The sequence below is a fragment of the Lepidochelys kempii genome, chromosome 6 (genome assembly GCF_965140265.1).
Source record: "Lepidochelys kempii isolate rLepKem1 chromosome 6, rLepKem1.hap2, whole genome shotgun sequence".
Lineage (NCBI taxonomy): Eukaryota > Metazoa > Chordata > Testudines > Cheloniidae > Lepidochelys > Lepidochelys kempii.
The window spans coordinates 35071883-35091453 of NC_133261.1; the positions used below are offsets into that span (position 1 = coordinate 35071883).

Sequence of the window (19571 nt, forward strand, 5' to 3'; positions counted from 1 at the left end):
CCCTAATGCTGACTCATCTTGTTGGGATTTGGAATGATGTTCTCCAGAAGGGCATTTCCGCTGCTGCAGGGGCACTCTACCATTTGTCTGAACGTAACAAGAACATCCTGGACCAAATGGAGCCATTTATGCCTAACATCCACAGTCTGTGTCGCTGCTGCTTCAAGATGTGTGTTAGCCAGATCCCCAGTTGGGATTCAAAATGTCCATCTGGAGTCTGTGACCCACAGAGGGCATGTTAAGATTTTCTCCCCTCCTCAAGATTATCCTTCTTCTCTAGGGTGGGAACACTGAGTTACAAATCAAGGGGGGACTTTTCAGTTAAATTAAAGCATCAAACTCAAATGATAAATTAAACTCATAATAGCAGGAATAAAGTGCAGAGTAATTGGGGTCAGATTAGCAGTTAGATATTGGAGCTAGTGAGATTATCCTGATAATCCTTTGCCTGTCTTTGACTTTTCTGTTTAATGGAAAATATTTGAATGATTGCCTTCACTGTGTTGTTTTTGAAAGGATTTTCATGTAATCCTGCCTCCCCCTTGCTGCATTAAATAGAAGATAATAATCTTCATAATCAGGAAAACTATTGAACATTTGTAATGTGAAAGTGCCTAGAGGTCAACCAAACTGGAGTTCCTTTGTGGTAGGTGCTATACAAACACGTAATAAATGGCAACCCTAGCCAGAGTTTACAGTCTAATAGAGAAAATGCTCAAATCAAACAGCATATAGATTCTGTGAGTCAATTTTAGGAAGTTGTTACTAATAGTACATTGGGTTTTCTTTAATGAGATAGTTTAGTTCTTTTATGAGATAGTTAAGCCTCCTATTTCAGTGGTTTTCACTTGTTATAGTCCATATGAAAACAATAAAGTGTATCATTTAACATTTCCACTCCCATAAATAAGAACACTTCTGAAGTAGGTAAATTACATTAGCTCCATTTTATAGATGGGAAAAGTGAGGCAGAGATCCTAAAGCTGCAAGCAGAGAATGCCAGGATTATAATTTTGAGTTCCTGGTTCCCAGCCCTGTGTGCAAATTACTAGTCCACAGTTCTCCAAATGGCTGGCACTGACTGTATCATAGTGCCTTGATATATAGTGCTTCATATTAGTGTTTGTATATGCTAACGTATTTGTTTATTGGGACAGTAGGGTTGGTTTTTTTTGTTCACATTAATGCATTTGTAATCCTTATTTTATTTATTAAAAAGATACAGGATAAAAACAAAACAAAATAATAAAGAGAACAGGTAGCAACTGAAGGGGGTTTATTGCTGTCATGAGCTTTTGTGGAGTGCTGCCCTCTGACTGCAATAACCCAAAACTGCTTTAAAACGTTCTAACACGTTTAAATGTTAAAGCAGTGGTTTTCAACCTTCTTTCATTTGCGGATCCCTAACAAATTTTGAATGGAGGTGCAGACCCCTTTGGAAATTCAACCTGTGGTCCGCAGAGCCCTACCATAAAAGTCTTAGACCATTAGGGGGACTGCGGGCCAAATCTGAACCGCCAGATGCTTTGGAACGGACCCTGAAATCTTTTTATTTACTTCTTATCATTATTGTATTTTTTTAAATTATTTTCTCTGGAGTGAGGACCTTGACTATACCTTGAAAAGAAATTTGGACCTTGACAAAAAATAATTGACTACCACTGTCTTAGACTGAAAACGGACTGAACAGAATTCAACTATAAATGTCTCTCATGTTTGGCCCATCATTGATGCAGTGTCAGAAGGGCGCTAAACTGTGGGCTTCCGGGTGTTGACCTGTAAGTGGGGGTATGCACATACTTTTGATTGATCAGAAAAATGGAATGCCTTTTCTGGGATCTGAAACTTTGTTTCCATTCACAGACCCCTTATACATCATCTGCAGACCTGCAGGGGTCTGCGGACCACTGGTTGAAAACCACTGCTTTAACATTTTCTTCTGAATTGAACACTACTGTTATTTTCATTCATAATATTTCTATGTTACTGTTACGAATGTTCCCTGATCAGTTTTATAGTCTCAGGAACATCTTTGGAGTTGTTTTATATTTTACTTTTGTGAAGAGGTTTATTGAATCGGCAGGGAGAAACTGCATGATTCTGCATGCATTGCAAAGTTTTTCTCCAAAATCTATATTAATACACAAACAAAAGTACTAGGTTTTTCTTTCCATAGCAAAGTTATTGTTTAAATTATCTGCTGTTAAGGCTTCATCTTGCACCATTGAGTTCAATGGCAAAACTCCTATTAACTTTAACGGTCAAGACCAGGTCTTTAGAATAAAAGTCATTTTTGTAATGCATATGGCTAGGCATTTGTAATATTACAAAACAATCCTGGCACTGTTAACACACTTCTTGGCTGAAGAACACACAACAGAATGGCAGATTCTCAAGACTTTCCCAAAGCGGGCCAAAGGTGGAAAGCAGAGATGAGTTGAAGAATGGCTGACCGAAAACACAAAGCTATAGGGAGAACCAGGTAGTAGAATACTTCACACACAAAGCCCAATCACAGTCTTATTTCCATCACGGTAAATCAGGAATAACTCTGTGGAAATCAATGAGTTACACAAGTGTGGAGTTGGTGTGGTGGCAGTGAGTGGAGAACCAGGTCCAATGTATGTAACTGAGGGCAGAATTTGGCACATAAGGTATTGTATAGCCTGAATTGGCCAGGGGGCTGATTTACACATCAGTATATAGCTAAAATTGCAATTTAAAAAAGTAGGGCCAGCTCTCAGATAATGTAAATCAGCACATCTCCATTGACTTCAGTGGAACTTTATTGTTTTACACAATCTTAGGATTTGGCCCTGTAACGCCACCAGTGAGATAAAAGCCTCCTTATTTCCCCAGATTGCAGATGAGATCCTAATACTAAACTGTGACCAAAGCCTCTGAGCTACTGTCTTGTTATTCAAAAACCTCTTCTAAAGTGCACATCTCATAGGATGCAGGGTCCACAAGCAGATTTCCCTACACTTACTGTGATTGAACAGTACCTTACTCTCCAAGTCATCCTCTTAAAATTAGTAGTACTGCTCAATATGAATACAAGGCAGAATTCTGCCCATGGGGATTCAGGCATTCTAACAAGGACTCAACTATGTGATTTACTAAGACCACCGGAATCAAGGAACAGTACAATTATACTCCCAAAATTTAACTGCACAGAATAAATGCTCTTCCCCAAAAAACCCACTTCCATGGGAGGATAGATAGATATTACTGTAAAAAGACATAATTAAATAACTTTATTATAATCTTTGTTTCAAGCCAAAATATTTTTATTGAAGTTTTCTATATACAGAATGATATATACAATGTCTTAGAAGACGTATCATTACACATTCCCTCAAAATAATAAGTATAAACAGCATAACTCAAAACTATGGAATCAAAATTGAATTTCTTAAAGGTTCACTTGAACAGAATCCTAGGAGAATATTTCTTTCCTGCTCAGGAATTCTGCTCATTGTTCTGGAAATAATAGTATTTCACAGAGCAAATTGCTATGAGTTGCCATTTTCTTCCATCTGAAAATCTTCTGCCTTAGCTGAGAAGCGTTTAAACCACTAACAAGCAATTGAGAAAAGCCCAGACCTTACTTAGCAAACTACAGTGTAAATTTCAAAGCAATTTTTTTACCAGGGTATGGAATAAAATGTATAGATGCCTGGCATACAAGAGAGATTTGTTAAAGATGATGATGAAATTAGATGCCCCACCTTTATTCCATTGTATTCACGCTGCATAGTGAAGGAACCAGTAAGAGTCTGATCTCTTGCTTAGGCTCTGATCCTACAACGTTTTACGTACCTCCTTACCTTTACTAGCATGAGCCACCATGGACTGTGACTATTCATGGTGGCAAAGTTAAGCTCCAGCGTCAATATTTGTAGGATCAGGGATGAGTGCATGGATACTATTGAAAGCATTTTGCCAAAGAAAGCCCTTTAACTTATGCTTGCCACACACAAAAAACAATAGAAAATTACTTTTTAAGCAAACCAAGATCATCAGGTTATAATATTCCAATTCAGCACAGAATAAGGGTGTTAGCTACATTATCAACCTGATGTGTTAAATCAGTACTATGGGCCTGATCTCTTTTTGGAACACAGTTTCTTCTGCTTCCAGACCACCTCAGAACATCTCCTACACTGTGGGTTGGGTGTAGCTGATTCAGGGCCTGATACACTGGCTTTACAAGTCCTCGTTGCCTTTTCAGGTTCTGCAGTGCAAAGCAGCCAGTGTGGTGGCCAAGGAGGTGCCCCTATGTTTTATTAGGATGATACATTATGGCAGGTAACAATAATAATTTGCACTTAGGTAGCAGTTTTCATCCAAGGATCTACAAGTGCTTTATAAACATTAAATAAGCATTATTATTAAGCAACATTCTACACTCGTGAATAAATTCAGCCACAGAGAGGTTAAGTGACTTGTCCTGAACGCAAGGTGAGTCAGTGGCAAAGCTGGGACTAAAACTCAGCATTCCTAATCCCCAGCGCCCTGCTCTGACCCCAGGACTAAGCAGTACCAACTTCAAGGCATCACTGTAGCTTCCCTGAAGTTTCATAAATTACTCCAGGGATTAAATTCGATGGAAGAGGGTGAGCCCCAGCACGTCAGGAAAAGCTGTTTGACATACCTTTATCTTTCCAGAATGTGAGATAGTTTCTAGATTTTACTAATGCAGGCAATGTCACTTTTCAACATGTACACCACCTGGGCAAAGTATTTACCTACAAAGGGTGTGGTGAAAGTGCAAATTTCCCTCCCTGGTTTGCTGTAATTAATATCCCTTTGTTTCAGCCTAATGTTTACATTAGAAAGTTCATATTAGTTCTGTGTGTTTTTCCCCCCCCCCAGGACTGGTTCATGTCTGCTTGGTTGCTGCTGAGTATTTTATTCGGGTTCTGTGCTGATCCCAGCTTTTCCTCTGAGCATTTTGCCATTTGTATCAAGGCAACCTAACCTAAATCAGAGCAATCCTAATAAAATCAGAACCAGCTGGGACCCTAAACAGGCGAGTAGTGTATTTCAGCACACGTGGCCTAGTACAGATGAATGGAGACTTACCACAAAGATCATTGTTCCAATCAGCATCTACAGAGATCTGTAGAAAATACTAGCAAAAATCTGCAGCAACTTTACCCAAAGCTGCAAAATTCAGTGGAGCACCGAATTTAAAAAAGGCTCCCAAACCCTCATGATAACTCTTTTACTGCATTCACAGTGTGGGGAGGAATTCAAGTAGAGAAACATTTGAAGACTGTATATCCATACGCTGTACTATTTAGAACAGGGGTGGGCAAACTAGGATCTGCGGGCTGCATCTGGCCATCAGGGCTTTGGATCCGGCCCATGGGATTGCCACCCCCGTGGTGCAATGGGGCTAAGGCAGGCTCCCTGCCTGCCCTGGCCCTGTGCTGCTCCCGGAAGCAGCCGGCACCATTTCCCTGTGGCCCTAGGGGAAAAAGGTCTCTGCGCGCTGCCCCTGCCTGTAGGCAGCTACGATTGACTGGGAACAGAGAACCGCGGCCAACGGGAGCTTTGGGGGAGCTACCTGCAGGCAAGGGCCCCCTGCCCTGAGTCCCCTGCTTCTCCCTGCACCCCAACCCCCTGCCCTGAGCCCCCTGCTGTACCATGCACCTGTCCTGCACTCCAACCCCCTGCCCTGAGCCCTCTGCTGCACCCCTTCTGCACCTCAACCCCCTGCCCTGAGCCCCCTACCACACCCCACACCCTTCCCTGCACCCCAACCCCCTGTCCCAGCCCTACATTCACGGCCCTGAATGCAATTTCCCCACCCAGATGTGGCCCTCGGACCAAAAAGTTTGCCCACCCCTGGTTTAGAATATGGGAGCCAGATCCTCCGCTGGTGTAACTCAGCATAGCTCCACTGAAGTAATTGAAGCTACACTGATTTACACCCACTGAGGATATATACCTCATAAATATTATGGATATTTATCAGATAAAGTGTCCAGGTAATTAATTAACAGTTTTAAAGCAGTCTCATGATATTCCCTGTTTAATCATTCAGCTTCATTGCCTGAAGCTGGGGGCTGCTGCTCTGTATGAGGTTGTTTAAAAATGTGACTGTAAGAAGTCAAAACACGTATTCGACATTAACATTCCATTACAGTGAAGGGGGAAAGTCCACACCTCTGTTGGCGCTACATTTGTCAGTCTGTTTGGCAGCCGAGCAAACAAGGCTGATGTGTATAGATTTACAGGATGAAGAGGTGTGCAACAAGGTTATCTCAACGAGCAGACAGGTGGAAAAAACCTAAACCTCTAAGGTTTCTATTGTGTGTATGGTTAGATAAGCTTATCTGTTGTCTGAGTCTTATCTATCTAATGTAAGCCTCCAATCAGCTGAAAGACAAGTGAAATAAGCCTCTTATTGTGGAGGATATATTTTATCAGATTCTTAGGGATAAATTTTCAGAGGAGCATTTTTCCAGGGCTTTGGAGCGGAGCCCGGAGCTGGTGAGTGGAGCTGGAGAGCGGAGCGCTGCAGGTTTTCACCTGGAGCTGGAGCGGAGCCGGAGCACAGCTCCAATGCCCTGCATTTTTCCTCATGCAAGCATAAGCTGTCGCCAAAAAAACTACACCTGAACTGCACCTGCATCCAAAATATAACTGGGCTTTATTATGGGTTCAAATCATGTAGCAAATACCCAAATTTTGGAAACCCAAAAACGTGGAAGTCGATTTCTAGCCCCACAGACAGAGAGGCAGGGAACGGGTCCAGCTGAAACACGTTCCTTAGGCTATGCCTACACCCAAAATGCTACAGTGGCATATAGCTGCAGCTGCAGTGCTGCAGTGGAGACTCTCAGGGGAGGAGTTCTCCCATTGCTGTAGTTAATCCACCTCCCTGAGAGGCGGCACCCAGGTTGCTGGAAGTATTCTTCCATGGACCTGGCGCTGTCTACCCCAGGGGTTAGGTTGGCTTAACTACATCTCTCAAGGCCAATGGAAGTTTTCATGTAGACCAGCCCTTAATCCAGTTGAGTTGCACTTTAGTCCATGGGTAGCTCCTCTGATTTCAGTGTGGTTACCTTAATAGGGGCACAGAAGGCAACTGTCCCCCCAGCAGCCTTGAGATGTATGGGTGGCGCTGGTTCAAAGGACGTGTAAGTCATGAATTTTTACATGGGGTTGGAGAGTGAGCCCACCCTGCACTCACCCAGCAATGGTGGCTGCTATCCCACAGGGCAGGGCCTCTGGCACATGGGATCACATGTCAGTTCACTCTTCAATCCCACCCACCCTGCCTTCCCTCATGAATAATTTTTTTTTGGAAGGATGGGGGGGCCTTAGTTTCAGATTTTGCCCCAGACCCCCAAAATCCTTTGCAGCCCTGCCCCCCACTGGTTACAAAATCTGATTCTGCCATGGGTTACCTATGATATCAGGTGCTAGTCAGCATGAATAAGGATGTCAGAACCTGACTCATTATGAGAAAATGTCACCTACTTCACAAGATTTTACATTAATACACTGTAGATTATTGTCAATCTGCTACTGGTGCCAATGTACCACATCTATTATGATGTTCCACTGTTGTCAGTGAATTACTGAATTTAAATGTTTTGATGGGTCATTGACTTCCCTACAACTACTGTGGAATTTGCACAGGCAGTAGAGAGAGGCTAAGCAGCAAAGCATTGAAACTTGCAGATTAAAACCTAGCACGGCTCGTACTGATAGCTAGAGAACTAAGAACTTGTTAAAAGAGAAATACTAAGAAGTTAAGTCAAAGCTCAGTTAGTGAGATATCATGTTGCAGATATATTCTCCCTCTGCTATGGACACCATGGCTAGGAAATTGTCTAGCAAATGAACGGCTCCCGAAAAACAGTCTAGGGGTCAGTGCCGAACACATGCCTGTAAAAGCTTACAATACCAATCAACAACGTTATAAAAATAAGACCAAAAGAACACAAACAGGCGTTACCAGTAGTGAGTGCCATTATGGTACAACCTGCCTCCATTCACACTAGTAAAAATAGGTCTCCTAAGCCTAGCTGCAAAGAAGAATTCGGGTGCCTGAAAGAAAGCTACATTGTGACTGAAGCAATGAGCCTATTGTAGAGGAATATTCATGCCAGTGAATTCTTTTCTCTATCTCCAAAAGAACTATGAGTGACTTCCCCCAGTCCTTCCCTCTGAAAAACTAAAAGCAGGCTTCTTTCAGCTAACTATCAAACACACCATACACTAGTTGCTTTGACTTTGAGATGGGTTATGAGACAAATCCATTAGATAGAGAAGATCCATAACAAAATTTCAACATTATTTGCATCTCACACTGTTCTCCTTTTATCTCCACCACCTTTATGTCTCCCTGGGCAAGTTCCCTGCTGCCTTCATTCTATGGCAGTGATGTTGACTGCGAAGGGAACAAAATTCAGTCTAAGCCACTTCATCTTGAATCAAAGTAGCAGCTGTAGCCCATGAAAGCTTATGCTCTAATAGATTTGTTAGTCTCTAAGGTGCCACAAGTACTCCTGTTCTTTCCATCTTGAATGGTCTTTAAAATACTTGTTAACTACTTATGCTAAACAATATGTCCCAAATTCTATTTAGCTGTAACACTCTGAGTACATTTCCCAGCCCTGAAGAAGAGCTCTGTGTAAACTTGAAAGCTTGTCTCTCTCACCAACAGAAGTTGGTCCAATAAAAGATATTACCTCACCCACCTTGTCTCTAATATCCTGGGGCCAACACAGCAACAACAACACTGCATAGTCTAACCCCAGGTATCAGAATAACAGCCGTGTTAGTCTGTATTCACAAAAAGAAAAGGAGTACTTGTGGCACCTTAGAGACTAACCAATTTATTTGAGCATAAGCTTTCGTGAGCTACAGCTCACTTCATCGGATGCATACTGTGGAAAGTGTAGAAGATCTTTTTATACACACAAAGCATGAAAAAATACCTCCCCCCACCCCACTCCTATTACCAGCAGGAGAGTGGGGTGGGGGGTGGTATTTTTTCATGCTTTGTGCGTATAAAAAGATCTTCTACACTTTCCACAGTATGCATCCGATGAAGTGAGCTGTAGCTCACGAAAGCTTATGCTCAAATAAATTGGTTAGTCTCTAAGGTGCCACAAGTACTCCTTTTCTTTTAACCCCAGGTAGTCACATTGGGGCAGTTAGTCTTAGTGCCAAACACATAACCAGCAGTAATTTGTGTACCTTGTAAGATCCCTGCTGGGCATTTGGGAAGCCCCAGCAGAAACCTACTTGTTGCAGATATTTTGAATCTGTACAGATACCAGTGACTTTCTACGTCTGAACCGACTGCTATATTCACAAACCCCTGTATACCCTATCAAAGAAGATGGCTTGAATCCTCAATTACATTAAAACTCCTTACACTGGCTGTGTAAAGGGACATGAGGATGTGGGTAATTGTTCAGAAACTTCAGTGCAACCGAGAACCAGGCCTTGTATCTATTTGGTTTGACAACTAAGCCTCCATATTACAATGTTCAGACATTCAGGCAGATAATATAGACTACTGCCATTCTATAAATATCTCAAATAGATTAATACGTACTACAGTTCATTAACTTAAATCTAACTAAGACAGTTTATTATGAGTACAGGATGTGAACTTTTCTCACCCAAAGGTGGGACTAGTGTCATAAGGTTATTTTCAAGCTGTTTTGACTTGTTCATGAAGCAAAAAGGTAAAACTTGTCGTATCTTGCTGTTTCTCTGAAATGGAAATGATGCAAGAGGCAAAACAATCCTCCTCCGCTGAAAGCCAGTTGTAGCTTTTGAGAGCTTAACAGGCATATATATTAGACTCCCTGACAACACTCCCTTTGGATAACTTCCTCTTCCAGGGCTGACTCTGACTTTGAGCCAAAAAGGAAAACAAAAGAAATTCCAAAGTTAAAAGTACTTTTACATAATAAGATAGCTACTTAGAACAGAACAATTCATATGAACACACATAGGAAAGACAGACTACACAGTACTGATGAAAAAAATCCCGGCTGTTACAGATGGAGAGGCAAAAAAGAGCTAACTGATTGGAGTGGGTGTGGGTTGCAGTGCTTTAAAAAAAAAATCAAAGGCCATTCTCAGTGTGTGCTCCTGAAATCAAAACTCTCCTGAAAGTTTTGTTAATCTCCACTGAAGTAAAAACCTAGACCTTATCATAACTATCAACAAAATAAACAGGCTGCTAACTAAGGCTTTGAAACAGCATAACCAGCTCATAAGCTAAATGGACTCTGCAGAATTCTACTTGGCATTGAAAGAAGTTCCAGCTCCTTCTATTAGAGCTGTGTGCATGTAGGCTGTACATGTAGGCATGTAGGGCTGTGGGATCAAGCCCTTTTAAAACTCCATGATGAATTCCTGTTGATGCAAAGCCCTTCAGATACATTTGACGAATCTTTATAATAATTTTTGTAGAGGAAAACCCATAAGAACTCAGCTGACTGCAATCATTCTGTGCCTTGATTCTCCTCTCACATCAGTGCATTTCAGGAGTTACTCCACTGAGTGAACAGCATAGGACAATTATCAGGCTCTACAATTGTAAAAATCTGCAAGAAGATGGGAGCTGGTGAATCAGATCCTGTGTGCTTTAATCAAGTTCACTTCCTAAAGTAAAGATCTAGGGTTTGACAATGTGCAATGACTATACAAGAAAAGTTTCAGAGTAGGAGCCGTGTTAGTCCGTATCCGTAAAAAGAAAAGGAGTACTAGTGGCACCTTAGAGACTAACAAATTTATTAGAGCATAAGCTTTCGTGAGCTACAGCTCACTTCATCGGTTGCATTCAGTGGAAAATACAGTGGGGAGATTTATATACACAGAGAACATGAAACAACAGGTGTTACCATACACACTGTAACGAGAGTGATCAGGTAAGGTGAGCTATTACCAGCAGGAGAGCCTGGGAGGGGGTTGGGGGGGTGGAGAGAAACTTTTTGTAGTGATAATCAAGGTGTGCCATTTCCAGCAGTTGACAAGAACGTCTGAGGAACAGGGTGGGGGGTGGGGGTGGGGGAATAGTTTTACTTTGTGTAATGACCCATCCACTCCCAGTCTTTATTCAAGCCTAAGTTAATTGTATCCAGTTTGCAAATTAATTCCCAAAGAAAAGCAAACTCAATACATAAAAGATGATAGATTTTTACTATTTTGTGAATGGTAAATCATAAAGAAAGAAAGCCAAGAGCAACTCCGTTCTGCTCTAGCTAGACATACTCTGAATACATTTTACCAAGTAATTTCTAAGGTGAAGAAATAGGGAATGGAGAATTTGGAAATTATGTGGAATTGCAGGGCCTGTACTTTGTTTAGTCTTTCTGATCAATGCAAGGTGAATTTCAAAACACTACTAAATCAGAATTTTTCATCCACTTTGCACTGGTGTAAATAACTAAACAAGGTACAGGACAACAGATAATCAGACTCAGAATATTTTGGTGGACCAAACTGATGCTTTCCATCACAGTGTTTAGAAGATGAGCTCCGATATGAAAAATCACAGCTATTTGAAATGTCAAAAATATAGTAACTCCCCACTTTCCCTGAAGAACAATGTACTGACTGGTGTTTTTTCTACATAAATCTGTTATTCAACGTTAAAAATGAAACACCACTTCCTAGTTGCTTTTTGTCCCTGCTCTTTTCCTTAAGGTTTATTCTGAATAATATTGGGTCACACAATGTATTTTCTTACAGCTGTGCCTCCACTTCTTATCTTTAATGACACCATTCTTGAAACTAACCAATTTATTTGAGCATGAGCTTTCATGAGCTACAGCTCACTTCATCGGATGCATGCCGTGGAAACTGCAGCAGACTTTATTTATACACAGAGAATATGAAAAAATACCTCCTCCCACCCCACTGTCCTGCTGGTAATAGCTTATCTAAAGTGATCATCAGGTGGGCCATTTCCAGCACAAATCCAGGTTTTCTCACCCTCCACCCCCCCCCACAAATTCACTCTCCTGCTGGTGATAGCCCATCCAAAGTGACAACTCTTTACACAATGTGCATGATAATAATGTGTAAAGAGTTGTCACTTTGGATGGGCTATCACCAGCAGGAGAGTGAATTTGTGGGGGGGGGTGGAGGGTGAGAAAACCTGGATTTGTGCTGGAAATGGCCCACCTGATGATCACTTTAGATAAGCTATTACCAGCAGGACAGTGGGGTGGGAGGAGGTATTTTTTCATATTCTCTGTGTATAAATAAAGTCTGCTGCAGTTTCCACGGCATGCATCCGATGAAGTGAGCTGTAGCTCACGAAAGCTCATGCTCAAATAAATTGGTTAGTCTCTAAGGTGCCACAAGTACTCCTTTTCTTTTTGCGAATACAGACTAACACAGCTGTTACTCTGAAACCTGTCATTCTTGAAACTGCCTTGCATAAAGTACCTGAGTCACATCCTTCTTCTAGTTTCTTTGGTTTTTGTCTTTCTTTCCTACTAACTCTTAATTTTATAGGTGAGTTGAACATTGCAAATGGGTGAATGTTTTCTTTAAATGAGGCAGAACCCACAAGCTATCAATTTTTTTCTTAAGACTCATGATTCTTTGGAAGTTGTTTGTGTAAGAAGCATGTCTAAAACAGGTTTGTTCAGAGCCCTACTGTGCAGGGTTGCTCTCAGGTTTCATCTTTTCACAGTACTGGCAACTTTCCTGTGTGGCTGTTTATTTACCCCAGGGTCTTACGGAAATTAACAATTTTGGGATGAATCCTGCTAGAGCTTTGCAGCGCCAATTAAAATCAATCAGAACAAGCAAATCTTCTAGATTTATATGAATCAAATTTGAAAGCGGGGCTGTGACGCATGGCTAGAAAGGGTTAAACATCCTGCAAAATAAATAATCCTCAAAAGACATGTGGGGAGATAAAATTTGTGGTTTTGTGTATTTATGTATGTATGAGTAGGGTCCACAATGTATCAACAGTCCCTGTCTATGCTGTACTCTGATAATTCAGGAGTACTTGTGGCACCTTAGAGACTAACAAATTTATGTGAGCATAAGCTTTCGTGAGCTCACGTAGCTCACGAAAGCTTATGCTCAAATAAATCTGTTAGTCTCTAAGGTGCCACAAGTACTCCTTTTCTTTTTGCGAATACAGACTAACACGGCTGCTACTCTGAAATCTGATAATTCAGAGGTCAAAAGAAGATCCTAGCATTTAAATGAATTGTAAGCACAGGATATCTCAGTATTCATCTCTCTTTGAAAGGTACTGTGAATGGTGGAGGAAAAAGCAAATGGCCTTATGTTAATTCGTATAACTAAGTACCCGTGATGGACCTCCTTCAAAGTCATCCTAATTACCTTTTGTTCCCTGAGGAAATCCAAACTTGTCAAAAGACATGAAATTGTATAAAAGATCCTTGGGTCCTGATTCTGTCATCTCAGATCTGCTTAGACTTCATCTGGGGAAGTTTGAGTCGCAAGACTGAGGCCCCAGTTATGCTGGTACGCCCTGAATATGAGATTTGGGCATTGAACCATGACCTACGGACTGAATTCTAAAGGAACTCTTTGCAACTTACAAAGCTCACCATCTCTGCTGTGAATCTGAACCTCAATGAATTGAACTCATGTCTGTATGTATATTGATCTTTTAACCATACTTTCTCTCTCTCTCGTTTTTTAATAAAGTTTAGTTTTAGTTAATAAGAATCGGCTGTAGCATGTATTTGGGTAAGATCTGAAACGTTTGTGAACTTGGGAGGTAATATGCCCGATTCTTTGGGATTGGTAGAACCTTTTCTTTTATATGATGAAATAAGATATACAGAAATTTTCATCATATTTGGTGTACCTGGATGGGGGCCTGAGGCTAGATCACTTTAAGGGAACTGTGTTGTTTGGACTTCTGAGTAACCCGTAAGATAACAAAGAAGCTGTTTTATGCTGGTTTGGTGAATCTAAGTATTGGAATATCCACCAGTTTTACGGGGACTGTCTGCCCCATTCTTTGCAGTTCACTCTAATTGAGTGACCTACTAGGACCCCAGTCACAGGGGCAAAATGCTTTCTCTACATAGTGATGCTTGGGTTATTTTTACACATCTGAAGGAGCTCTGGATTCAGCAAGTAGGCTGGAATTCCATCTAAATAGACCAGGCAATGTTTACAGACAGGCTATTCTGTTCAAATACTCTGTAGCCTTAGGAAAGATGTACTCAGTTGGAAACCAAGAGTCCTGGTCGCACTTCTGCAGTCCGCTGTTTACATGTCTTAGCACTCCAAGATGTTTTACTGAGCAAAGCCCCCTACCATACTCTAGTAGACAGTCAAGTATAATTTCTCCGATTTTACAAATAAGCTAACTGCAAGGTAGTCCAAGGTCACATCAGGTAGAGCTGGGACTAGAACCCAGGAGTGAAATCTTGGCTCCACAGAAGTCAGTGGCAGGTGTTCCATTGTTTTCACTGGAGCCAGCATTTTACCCCACTCTCTAATATGGCAGTTCCAAGTCTCACCCACTCAAGCATGCTGCCTTTCAAAATAAATGTGCCAAATCTATTGCTTGGCTAGCCTAGTTATAACTGCTACTTTAACTACTAGACCACACACTCCTTCCAGAGACGGGAATAGTGCCCAGGAATCCTAATTCCCAACACTCTACTGCTGTCCAGCAAATAATTGGGTAATGCACTGTAAAGTATGTGTCAAGTCCCCTTTAGTGGCTGACCTACATAGAGGATAACAGTTATTTCTTTAGGACATGTGGCAGATGTCTGTGTTGGAGATCTGAGGGTTGATAGTTCAAACACTACTGATTATTCATATGAGGTGTCTTTCTGTGGTGGTTCTGCATGAATTAATTTGTTTTTCCAGTTTTCTTTTTATAAACTGGTTTAGTTAATTCACATAGCGAGAAAACATCCTTGAAACACATTTCATAGTTAAAAAGCATTAACTATCTTTTAATTGGGGTGCAACATGCAATGAAACATGGGTGTTCTACATTTTAGTCACCTGTCACACATTTCAATTGCTTGTGTCACACATCAGCTGAGAAAATTTCACAAGAGACTAGCACTGTAAATATTTGTGCCACTTCTGGGGTCCCTGCACTACGTGAGCAAAAAATGAATTCCAGTAAAACAGAGCATGAAGCACCAACTCTATCGGATTTCAGTGCATTTCAGCCTCAAGCACTGGCCCTGCCTGAGTGTAATGTTTGTGAACCAACCCAGTCTGACCATAATGCACTTGAACTTCACACATAGATCGTGTCTGATGGCAATGTATTTGTTACCTACGGCATGGGGTGGTTGGGGGAGGAGGAGAGAGAGCACGATCCTATTTTTAAATTTTGTCGCTATTGTGGCAAGATCTCTGAGGCCCCATTCCCACATTTTATCACTTGGCCTTATGTTTAGTGTCACTCTTTCTGCAAACATCAGTCACAGCACAGTCAACTTTGTGCAGATTTCTTCTGATGTAAACAAAACTCTAAACCAGTGGCCTACAGTAAACATGCCTTATACCATGAGACTGCAATAGAATTACACAATGTAGAGAGAAGCCTTTTTATAAAGCCATTCCCATGGTTAAAAATGAAACATAAACCTGCCATAGAGTTTTCTGTTTATTATTGTATTGCTTTACTTATTACAATAATGTGTCTAAAGACACATAGTAGCCTTTCCTCTCTGGCTTGGTTTGGAAGCATTTATCTTCACTCCTTTGCCCTCGGTAGGCCAGAAGAGTGCGTTTCACACTGACCATCTTTGAGCTACCAATAATTCAAGTTACTCATCCAGTGCAATTCCCCCCCACCCCCCGCTCTCAGAAATGACCAAATGCCAATTTTCTAGCAATAGTAATTTTTTTTTTAATGGAACACAGCTGACACTGATAACAGTATTTCAAAAGGAGAAACTAGAGCAATTATCCTCTGGGATACAGGGCTTTTATATAAACAACCAAAAGAACAAAACCCAGAGTAGGATCTTTCTCAGCACCTGAAACCAGAAAAAATAAAGCATTTGATTAGAGAACTGTGTCTGGACTGTGCAGGTTCCAAAGGGTGAGGAGGAGGAAGAAAAAGAGAAGACATGAATACAGGTGTACTTACTATTTCTTCAAAGGGCAAGAACACACTGCAGGGTAATCAATCCCACCTCATACGCCAGCTACGAGGAGAAAAAGAGAAAAGCTGTTCCACTTCCAACAAAGCTCATATATAGATAGACACAAAAGGCTGTGGCCCAACCTAGGCTATAGAGCTGATATGTATAAGTCTGTAGGTTACAAATCACAGTTCATGTGTGTATTGTGAGCTGTAGCTCACGAAAGCTTATGCTCAAATAAATTTGTTAGTCTCTAAGGTGCCACAAGTACTCCTGTTCTTTTTATGTTGTGAACTGTGATTTATTTAAAACCTATACAGTGACATACAACAAACCATAGAGATTGTACAGAATATATTTTTGTAGGTGTTATGATGAGTACAACAGAAATACCCAGAAGTAAATAAAACAGGTCATCTCTTCCATGACTGTATCCTGGCCTTGCAAGAGGATAGACTTGACTGAATACACATGTCCTGTCTCTAATGACCATGATCTTAATCAAATTCTTGTTGACTACAGAATAAATTCTAGCTAAAACTGGCAAATGTAACCCTTTGTTATATTTAACATATTTATATTTAACATTGTCTAGAGCTGTACAAATAGAAGAAGAAACTGTCTACAAATATTTGTTTGAATTTAAGAGTGAATTTTTATTCCACTTCATGTGCGACTCCTTTTTTTCTATACTTTCTGCAAATTTTTGAGTACTTGGGGGTGTTGTTCTCCTCTGATTTATACTGTTGTAAATCAAGCATAAGCCCATAGAAGTCATTGGAGATATAACAGCTTTACGTCAGTGTAAGTCAAAGAAGAATTAGGCCCTTGATTTTTACTGGGTGATCATTTATGAAAAGTGATTTTTTTTGCCCAAATTTTTGAATATTTACCAAAAATTAAATTAGGATGATTGCAAAAAAATTTTGCTTTATTTATTATTGCAAATTATTTGCAAGTTTCTTATCAAATAACTTTTTTTTAAGTGAATTTCATAAATTTCTTTAGTGAATAATCAATCTTGGCCCGCAGACTACTTGTGAATATTCACTTTCTGCATGGCACGTTTCCTTATTATCTGAAATATGTCACTAAACAACACAGAATGAAGAACAAATTTTACAATCAACAATCACCCTAATTTAAATTTTACAATCTGTTTGCAGACAAAACATTAACAGAAAAAATAAAGCAAAATGCATTAAACAAATAATTTGTTGTGAATTATTCACTAGCCCAGTCATTATCATAATAATTTACATACTAGTATACTCAAGGCCAAACCCAGTTTCCACTGAGATTGATGGGCATCTTTCCACGGATTTCACTGGAAGCTGGATATGCTCCTAATCTGGAACTAGTATTTTGGATTTTCAAACAGCAGCAATAAGCAGCCCCATTTCATAGAATGCCATGCAGACTACAGGATAACATGGGCTGGGAGGAGAGATTTTCAAAAGCACTCAGCGTTGGCCTCTCTCTGCTCCCACTGAAGTCAACAGGAGTTTTATCATTGACGTCAGTGGGAGGAAAATTAGGTCCAATGCTGTGCGCTTTTGAAAATCCTGCTTGTAAGGTAGATGTTAACAGGATATAGGTATAGAGAACACACGCACATAACTCACCACTTTGAAATGAGCCTTCAAGGCCAATTCTCATCTCTACATTCCAGGAGTAATGGTATCTGAAGCCAACGTGGGACGCTGGATGATATTTGAGGGTCTCTTTATGAATGCTTTATTCCTCTGATGCTTTGGCTTCTTATAAAGCTGTGGATTTATGTTTACACTCTTCTGTTGGCCTATTAGGTTTTGTAAGGAGCTTGCCAGTGTGTCTTTTATTTTTCTGTGGAAATTTGCACATTATAATAATCTGGAGAAAGAAAACACTGTACTGCCCATTGTCACAGAACAAAAGGGTGGAAAAATAAATGAGACTGATGTTTCAATATACCATACTTAAAAATGCAGCCCGCTAGCGCAGCAAGAAGTGGGAACATATTTCCATTACACATGTAACCCTTTTATTGAGAACATGCTCATACAGGAAGACACATTGATACTATCAGACTAGGCCAAGAACATGTAGATTATTTGAAATAAATTAGATTGTGCCAGCAAGTGAAGGTAGGGATGAAGAGCAATGAAAAGCTTGCATCAAATCATTCATCTTTGCTCTCTAAAAACAAAACAAACTACGACAAGTTTGATTTAACCAGACTAAAAACGGAATCTCAACTAATAATCTTGGAACAACAAATCCAAGGCCAAATTCTGGCTTTAAGTTACACTTCTCACAACCTCACAGAGTTTGGATCACAATATTGATGTATATTTAAGCACAGACCCATAAACTCTTGCTAGTCATTCAATGACTATCTGAATAAAAGAGATCCAAGCTGTTTTCTACCCCAGAAGGTGAATTTCTTAGAACACTTTCAAAAATGGGCACCAGAGCCAATGAAGCACAGAAGAGCTTGGAAGCAGCAGAGTATTTAATGCTGGGCTTCCGTTCCAACACTGTTAGCCAGAATAGAGAACTAAAGTCACTGGGAGCCAAATGGCACCCTAGCATGAGTACATCACCTCTCAGAGGCAGTGGATTAGCACCTGCTTCCACTGGAGCTGAATTTAGCCCAGGTCGATCTAAAACATACCTCCCAGCTGTCCAGGATTATAGGTGACATCACTCCTTTTGATCTGAATCATATCTCCAAGGGGATAATGGAGTGCAGGGTATACAGTGATAGAGAGTATATACTCACATTTAATTCTGGAGGTCAGCTCTGAGTATGAAGGGGAGAAAAGTCTTTGCTAACAGACCTCGCTTTCTCAGGCTATGAACAGTGACCATAAATGCCTATATACAGGTTTCTGGCGGGTTGTAGCCACACACAGATCCCTGAATTGCACATAATGCGCAGCATGTCAACTTTTAAAATTATTGTTCCACTCTGTATCTCTGACCAGCTCAGCTCTGGTGTTATCTCCCTACATACCAGTATAGATTACAAACACCAGGCAGGCTGAACTATGAAACTGATTATAGACAGTATGGGGAATTGGGGCGACTGCTCTGGGACCCGTGCTTTGGGGGGCCCTGCGCTTCAGTGTGCATGTGTCGTGCGGGGAGCTCTAGACCAGCCCAGGGGGTTGGGATTAGGGGTGTCTGGGGGGCCAGGAGACCCCAGGAGGTTAGTGGGGGACCTGGCACTGGCAGAGGGAGTTGGGCCCACATTCACTGGTGGGAAGTCGCACTGTATTTCTTTTTCTTGCTCGCCCGCCGCTGCACCGGCCACCAGCATCCTAGTGCCACTGGAACATGCCAGTGTCAGGCTGACCCCATCCATTGCCCTTTCACCCCAGACCCCTCCCTTTTCAGGGACCCCCCCAGCACAGGGGGGCCCCTTGCCTCTAGCACAGGTGCCACCCTGTGTCTCTCCATCGTCCCTCGCCC

The 19571-nt window shown here is 41.1% G+C and overlaps 1 protein-coding gene across 14 annotated transcripts in view; it reads right to left on the reverse strand.

Moving 5' to 3' along the window:
- The window catches only part of DENND2B (DENN domain containing 2B), a 308156-nt gene that overhangs the window by 115713 nt on the left and 172872 nt on the right, over positions 1 to 19571 (reverse strand). The window lies entirely within an intron of this gene.